Raw genomic sequence first — 8755 nt, 5'->3', positions numbered from 1 at the left:
TTCGCACTGGATGCAGACCCAGGTGGCAGCTTTCTCAACCAGCCACATGCTCCAAGCAAATAAATCCAGGAGGGGCTGGGAGCCCCCATAAGAACCCAGAGCACTCCTGGGGGTTCCCTCAGCCCAAGATCGCACCCATCATCCCTGCTGAGGGCGATGCCAGGCTGGCATCGTGTCCGTGTGCCGCCTGTGCCCGGAGCGATGGCCAGGGCACAGCCCTGCGTGTGCCCAGCCCGGGGCTGTGCCCTGGGCCACGGCACCTGCATCTCCTGGGTGGCTTGGCTGGCTCCTCCTCGCCCCCTCCATCACCCCCCTGCCCACCCTCCTCCCGTCCCACCCACGTCCAGCAGGTGCAGAGAGAGGGATGGGATCTGCGGGGATGAGGAGCTGGGAGCGGTGGGAGCAGGCTGGGTGCCTGTGCTGGTTTCTACACCCCTCTGCTGGGCAGCCAGCACAATCGCTAAGCAATGTGGCAGGAACTGCAGGAAGCAGGCTGGCAGGAAAGGGAATAAAGCCTCAGCGTGTTTTTAAAATTAAAATGCCAGGGAAAAAAACCAACTTGTCTAAAATTCCCAGTGTGGAAGACCCCCACCAGCACTGTGGCCAGACGAACTGAAGTCCGTGTGAACTTTCCTTGGCCCAGCTCTTCCTGACGGGACAGGACTGAGCCGAGATTTTCACCTGGAGAATCCCTGAAAGAAAAATTAGCTGGGAATCCTTGCCTTGCTGTTCCAGATATTGGATATCTAGAAGAGCTGCATAGGATTCATATAAAAAATTATCACTCATCTTTTATATTCTTGTAAGGCAGCAGAGGCTGGGGATTTGGGCTTGGACAAATCAGTTTTAGTCTAAGCTCAGGCAGAGGTTTCCCATGTGTTCTGTGACATTTCTGTCGTGGTTTAGTCCCAGCTGGCAGCTCAGCCCTGCACAGCCACTCACTCACCCCGGTGGGACAGGGGAGAGAATCAAAAGGGAGAAAAAACCCTCGTGGGTTGAGATAAGGACAGTTTAATAGGGAAAGTAAAAGCCACACACACAAGTAAAACAAACCAAGGAATTCATTTCCACTTCCCCAGGGCAGGCTCAGCCAGGACACCTGGGCTCCCTCATGGTAACACCGCTGGTGGGGTGAGGAGCAGAACAGCTCCTGGCTGTGCCAGCCCTGCTCAACAACAGCTAACACATCCCTGTGTTATCAGGACTGTTTTCAGCACAAATCCAAAGCACAGCCCCATACCAGCTACTGGGAAGAAAATTCACTCCATCCCCATCAAAACAAGCACATTCCACCCTTTATTCCATACCATTTATGTCATGCTCAGGTCCCACAGTATCCACACAACCTCATTAACCACCAGCCCCCTTCCCATCTTTTGATATAATACACAGATAACATTCCCCTAGTCTTTGGACCACTGTGGAAAATGTCTATAAAATGTCCACAAAGTGACCATTCAGTTCATTTAGTCCATTGTGGATACAAAAATGCTGCTAGCGAGGATTTTCTTGCTATTTTCTAAGTCCTTGAGAGACTTTTCTCTCTCATAGAAGAGGTAACAGGGTATGTAAACAACCAAACACCTGCACCCTTGAAAAGTCTTGTTTATGGTATAGTAGAAAATATTTTGACAATGGATGTTTTAGGATTTTAGCCAATCACCCCATGGGGTGGCTGATCCTTTGTCCAATTAGACTATGAAGAAAAAAGTCTGTAAAAGAATTTGTAAAATAATTAAATAAATCAATCTTGCTGCACAATTCCTGCCTTCTGGATCTTCTCTCCTCCTCCTCCCTACGGCTGTGGGACACAGTGATATACCCTAGGGCCTACGCCAGCGGTTATAGTCCATGCCTTTGGGCTCCATGGCATGGTGGTCACTCAGGGCTGGAGAAGTGGTGTCTGTGGGCAGTTCCTGGGCACCAAAGGCAGCCCAGGTCAGGTCACTGCTGCCCTGCAACTGCTTCTTGTGTAGCTCCTCCTCTGGTTCAAGTGGTTCATGCTGTAGTAATTCCCATAACCCCCAACTCAAATCCTGGGTTACAACAATTTAAAGATATTTCCATGACAATCTCCACCCCTTTGGACCTGATTATTTGGTTTAACATTGCAGTGAACTCTTCCCTTCCTCCCTGTCCCTGCTCCAGCTTGGATTCAATCACAAACTGCAGTCCCTGAGGGGTGTCCTTGCTCCAAGTGGAGCCTTATCCATGAGCCACAGTCTCCACTGGGATATACCTGCTGTGGCACAGATTTATCCAGAGACACAGAGCTCTGAGTTGCTCCAGCGTGGCCTCATCCAGGGGCCACAACACCTTCAGAGACACACCTGCTCCAGCATGGCATTATCCACAGCCACATTCCCTTTGGGAGTGGCCCTGCTCCAACATGGCCCTACCCCTGCCTTCATCCCTCTGTGTGTGCTAATCCACGGCCACACAGTTTCAGGTGCTCCAGCATGGCCTCATGCACAGCCATGGATGTTCAGGGTGTCCATGCACTGGCTTCAGCACAGACTTATCCCACAGCACCAGATGCCCTGAGATGTCCCTTCTCCAGCGTGGATTTATCCTTGGGCCACAATCCCTTTGGAGGTACAGCTTTTGCAGGATGGACATGACCACAGCCAGACACTTCCAGAAGCACCTGCCCTGGTGTGGAGTTATCAGATGCTTCGGGGTGTCCTGTTCCCACATGGACTCATCCCCAGGTCCCAGTCCCTTTGACTGGAGCTCACCTGGAGTCCCAGCCTGCCCAGACAGCACAGCCCAGACACAGCAGCGGTGCCACACGTCCCTGGCTGTTATCCAGGTGCTCCCAGGCACAGCACAGTGAGATGATCGGCACCACAGCCAGCAGGGAACGCTGAAAGCTGCCACTAACGAGCACAAGACTGCAACCTGACAGTGAGCCGAGCCCCCAGCAAGCACAGGAGCTGTCAATTAACACCTCACAGCACTCACACCTATAGATTCCACCCAGCACATTCCAATCAAACCTGTCACTCTCTTGAACTCTTGGAGCCCCACAGCAGGCACCAAAATAGACTCTTGTGGGCTGCTGCACACACAGGCAAAGCAAACCAAGGGATTAATTCCCCATTTCCCATGGGCAGGGAGGTGCTCAGCCATGCCCAGGACAGCCAGGCTCCGTCACGGTAACAGGGACTTGGGCAGACAATTGTCATCACCCCGAACATCCCCCAGTTCCTCCTTCTTCCCTGGCTTTACATTATGGTCTGGAATGTCCCTTGGGTCAGCTGTGCTCAGCTGTCCCCACTGTGTCCCCCCCAGCTCCTTGTGAACTCCTCTTGCTGGCGGAGTGAGGAGCAGAACAGCCCTGGCTGTGCCAGCCCTGCTCAGTAACTAAAACACCCCTGAGTTATCAGGACTGTTCCCAGCACAAATCCCAAGCACAGCCTACACCAGCTACTGGGAGGAGAGTTAACCCCACCCCAGCCCAAAGCAGCACAATGTTATTAACCCAGCAGTGTGCCAGCTGGATCTAGACACTCCATGTGGAGAGATCAGCTGATTTTCTATAAGTACACACAGGAGAAGCCAAGACAACAGCCCTTTCGTACAGTCCCAAACAGAATAAAATGAGAAATTTGGGTTCAGAGTGCAATTAGTGCTTTTTGTGGGCACAGAAGTGGGGGCATTCCTCCTGTGGCTTTCTCAGGGGCAAGCAGAACCTCCTGCCTCCTCTGCCTGAAGCAGAGAGAGAATTTTGGCTGGAGTCTGTGACCGTGTTGGAGATGCAGTAAGTCCACGTAACATCAGCTGGTGCCACTGGGCAGAAGAACAAACACGTTCAGAGCCCAAGGATACCCATTTCTCTCAGCATATGTGAGTTCTAGCTGTACCAACACCCACTCTGAGCCATGCTGGGAGCCCCTGCTCACATGGAGGGACCATGAGGGAATGAATCCATTGGCAGAAGAAAGAGCAGGAGTCTGAGAGCCAGTACAGCCCATATGCATCTGTGCTTGCCTGCTGTCCTGCACTGGGCACTTCAAAGACCAAGCCCAGAGGGGACCCACAAGGCATATGAGGACATTCCCTCATATTTTTCTAAAGAAAGAGTGGGAAGAAGACCCATCCCAGCACATTCTGATGCACAGAAACAGCCACAGTGAGTTCAGCAGTTCTCTACATATGTGTCAGGGGGTCCCATTTTGATCCAAACCCAAGAGTCAGTGGCTGGGATGGCTCCGAAGGAGGTGCTAAGGCAGAGCAGATGGATGAGCTGCTTGATCAGCTCCTGGGAGCTGCGAACATCACCCATGCCCCACCTGACTGAGAGGCACTTTTAGTTTGTGCCATGACTGGATGCCAATAGCTTTTGGAGCTTTCATGTTTTAACAGGGCAGAGGACTTAAAATCCTTAGGAGCTGTAGCTGGAGGGCTAAAAATCCATAGGAAATGACCCATTTGAAGCTCACCGATTTGCTCACTGAGACATCACTTCTTCATCCCTCTGCTTTCTTCCCCCCACCCTATGGAGGAGAACATTAACTCCTGCACTGCTCCCTGATCCTGAATTTTGGAGAGAAGAAGCCATGTGCAAGAGGAAGGGACCCTTGTAGGCAGGGCCACACTTTCAGGTGCCACAGGGACACCTCCTGCCTTCTGCTCTCCCTCCATTCCCCACAAACACAAGGAGGATGAAGGTGAGACACCCAGGGATGCTGGGAATGACCCCAACAGTGAAGCACCCAGCTCCCAGGAACACCTGAACTGAGTGGGGCCATTTGGCACGCAAATCCCTCTGGTGTCAGTGCCTATGGGATTCCCACAGAGGAGCTATGGGAAAATGGGAGAAAACCTGCCCATTTTGCCTCTGGAGCAGCCCCCAGGTTCAGAACTGGGCTCCCAGTCAGAGAAGTGTGATGAGAACGGGGTGATGGGAGAGGGAACTGCAACAGAAACAGCCGGACACTTGACAGCAGCATCCTGAGACACCAGCCTTGCAACACCCAGATGGTGGATAATAAATTCATCATATGCATATTTTAGACTGTTTTCAGGAGCCACTCATATATGGCCATACCTGCTGCTGGCACGGCTGGAGAAAGAACATGAATTTCTCACCAAGGGCTCCTCTGACAACAGATTACAGGAAATAATCACAAGCCAAATATTAGCCCTGAACAAGACAGACAAATTAGACTGCTATTTGTATTGGACTAACAATAAAAGGCCTGTAGAAGGTTACCAGAGCTCTGCTTCGTATGTCATAGATTATGATTAATTACAAATTCAAACCTTTGTACCGAGAGATCAGAGCCTTTTGCCCCTAGGAGGGAAAAAGATGAATGTAATTTCTTCTTCTGACACTCCTCCCTCCTTCCACTGTGGCACAGAAACACCATGATACTTGTCTGTCTTCATTTCTCTTAAGTGCCCAGGGAGAAGGAACAAAGGTTTGAACTACAGAGTTGCAAGTTCCAGTTGTGCAGCTCCAGCTGATTTGGTGGATCAAAGCATAAAACTCACAGGTTTGGGGGTTCACCCTTGGTCCCAGGAGCACACATCCCTCTGGGTGTGAGAAAAGCTTTGGATTCAGGGCTGAGCCTGCTGTGTGCTTGTGTGTGTCAGGAACAGGACTGCCAAGCTAAGGGTGTAAAAATGACAGGGCACAACACAGAGAGGTCAGGCACTGATCCGGAAGGAAGGAGAAGATAATTGGATCTTATCTGCATCTCTTTGAGCAACCTCTACCAGCCTGCCTGGACTGTGGGGGAGGTGAGGTTCACCTCTGGTCACTGTCACTGTTTTACAGCCAGTTCTTGTCTTCCAGGATTTCCAACAGACCATAAGAGAAGGAATAAGACAGCACAAGGCTGAGGCCATCCTAATTACAGCCAAGGCTGGTCACAGAGGTCCCTAAATGGCCTTGGAATAGGGGGAGGTTTTGCCATTCCCCTTCTGGGCCCCAGGCTGGTCCTAATCCACACCAAGGTGGGAGAAGGCTAGAGGAAGAACAAGCAATGTGAAAAACACATCACTGATTATGGGGGGCAAACAGTGAAAAAAGGGCAGGGGATGTGAGAAGGAAAGATTTCCAAATGTCTTGAGCGGGCACTGGGAGGGAATATGGCACCAAGTGAGGAGGCACCTTGAAGACTCTTGATTCTGTCTCAAGGACAGAAATGGAAAAACAAAACAAAAGGGCGAGATCCTAACGTGAATCCTCCCTCCCCTTCCTTGTGGCCTCAGCAAATCTCACTCTTCTGCCACCTGCCAAGGGCCTTGAGGTGTTCCACCAGAGACAGCCCTTGCATTATCAGGACCCTCGAAGCCTGCAAGACACAACAGGCAGTGCTGGCTTATCAGCATCCCGTGGGACACGGGACTCCTCATCCCATGTGGTCACATCCTCTGTGTATTCCAAAGAGCACACGGGGGCCAGGAACTGATGCTTTGGAGAGAGGGGCTCTGGCTGTGGAGGCCCTGGCCGGCTGTGGAGCTGCTCCAGGGGCTGTGCTGGCCCAGCCCCAGGGAGGTGCCTGTGCTGAGATCGGCTCACACACGAGCAGGGACCAGGGAACTGTGACTCCTTTCCCCATCTAGACACTCCCTGACACAGCAAATGCATTCTTAGTGCTGTTTGTCCCTTTCCTGATCTGTCTCACTCCAGTCTTACTTTGTTGCCAACTGGTTTGGGGATTTTTCCAACCTGACTTTGCTTTTGGAAGTGGGTTTGTCACGTTGTCTCATTGCAGGAGAACAAATTCCCTCGCGTGCTTTTGTTTGGTACCACCTGTTGTCCCAGGGTGGGCAGGGCTGAAGCTCGACCCTCTGCGTGCACAAAAACCAGCCAGGAAGCACAGGGCCTGTGATCATTCCCACTCTGAGCTGAACAGGCTGGATTTCATCCACTTCCAGGGCACGGCACAGGGATGTTCTCCCCAGAAAAGGTGCTGATGTGAACACCAGCTGAGGGCTCAGAGCTCAGAGGTTGCGTGGATAGCACTTTGCCATCAAGAAGTTCTTTTCCCCTGTTGGAACAGGGAAGGAAATCCTTATACTGAGAGGCAGAGATGTTGAAATGAGCATCATCACCCATGAGCAAGCAGCTTTTATGGGCTGTGAAAAAAGCACTGAAGGGCAGATACTTGGAGAAAGGCAGTTCCTCAGGGCTCTGGTCCTGAAGAGCATCCACCTGCAGGGAAGCCCTTAAAAACAGGCTGAGTTTTCCACCTTATGCTTGAACTTTAGTCCAGGCTTTCACACTGCCTTCACTGGGCACAGGATGGTTTAGCTGCAGCTGTCTAATGGGGTTGTTTCCAGTGGGTCTTACAGGCAGCTTCATAGGTGCCAGCACAGACAATTCCAGGTGAATGCCCCTATCAAAGGTTTTTAAATTTGTGCCAGGGAGTGGTTTCCTGGGGAGAACAGGAGTGGAAAATAACAGAATCCAGCTCTAATGGGGAGAGGAGCTTTGGGACTAGGCACTACAACCTGCAGTTATCCCAAAGGAGACACAAATGACTGAAATAATGGATTTTTTGACATTTGAAGTCTTTGGTAGAATTAATCCTTTAGTTCTGTGCATGCCCCACTCAGTGCAATGGTGTTGCTGCCCAGAGGAGAGGCTCAGAGACATTGGGACACTTTAGTAAGGAACAGTTTTCCCACTTACCAGTTTCTGAGAAAGCTCTGGTGCTTCAGAGCTTGTTCTCCAACAGAACAGCTAAACGTGGAAAATCCTGAGTGTGAGCTACATCCCAACACTTCCAGGAGAGCTTTTATTTCAGTAGGCTCAGGGCAAGGTACAACATCTCTCGTATGTTCCTCTCTGTGTTGGGCTATTCAGGACTTAAAAAAAGCCTTTTGAATTCTCTACACGGAGATGTGTAATGGCTAAATTTACCTGCAAGTCAAAATATCTGTATATCGTAGGAAAAAATAATACAGCAACTTGTAAATTAGTGACTGAATTGTGTGAGTCTTTTTAAAGCACACAGAAAACACTCCATGAATTTGTGAAATCATCCAAGCCCTGTCCACTGTAACAGGTCACTCCCTGCCTGTTGCACTACATGAATCAAGCTTTTATGAAATGAGAAAAAAACGAGACTTGAGAGATTCTCCCAGTTCTGTAACTCAAACTCAGCAGTTGCCTCGTTACAGATTCACTCAGGGCAACATCCTGGAAAGGGATGGCAGTGGTGGTGCCCTGGGCTGTCACAGTCAGGGATTTTCCAGCATGGAAGCATCAGGTGAACACAAGCTTCTTTTAAAGCAGCTGGGAAAAATCCTGGAGTACGACTAAATGTGGTCTTTTTACTATTTTGATTATGTAGTATGCAACATAAAAATGTTATCTGCATTAGAATAGAAATGCTTATATAAAATATAAATATTTAATGTAATACAATCTAATAATTAGATATATAGAAGTTTGTCTCAAATACATAAATCAGAGCGTACACTACGAATATTTTGAATGTAAAACCCAGCACACTGTAACAGTGCATTTATCAACATATTGAGAGGATTTTTATCAACAGATTGGGAGAATTTTCCTAATTCAGAACATTAACGGGAGGTCAGGACACACTCTTGGTGACTCCGGGCTGCTGTTCAGAGTTCTCCTGCGCAGCCGTGCCTGGAAAGGACTCCACAGACAGAGCCCTTGGGGCAGCCCAGGCTGTCAGGAGGCCGTGACAGGGCTCTGGGACTGACCCCGGGGGCTCTGTGGGACTGACCCCGGGGCCTCTGTGGGACTGACCCCGAGGGCTCTGCG

Source organism: Corvus kubaryi, unplaced genomic scaffold, assembly GCF_017639235.1.
Source record: "Corvus kubaryi isolate FWS band 111438036 unplaced genomic scaffold, C.kubaryi_AGA036_p1.0 37157, whole genome shotgun sequence".
In the NCBI taxonomy this organism is placed as follows: domain Eukaryota; kingdom Metazoa; phylum Chordata; class Aves; order Passeriformes; family Corvidae; genus Corvus; species Corvus kubaryi.
The sequence above is the reverse complement of the archived record's forward strand: the minus strand, read 5'-3'. Positions refer to the sequence as shown.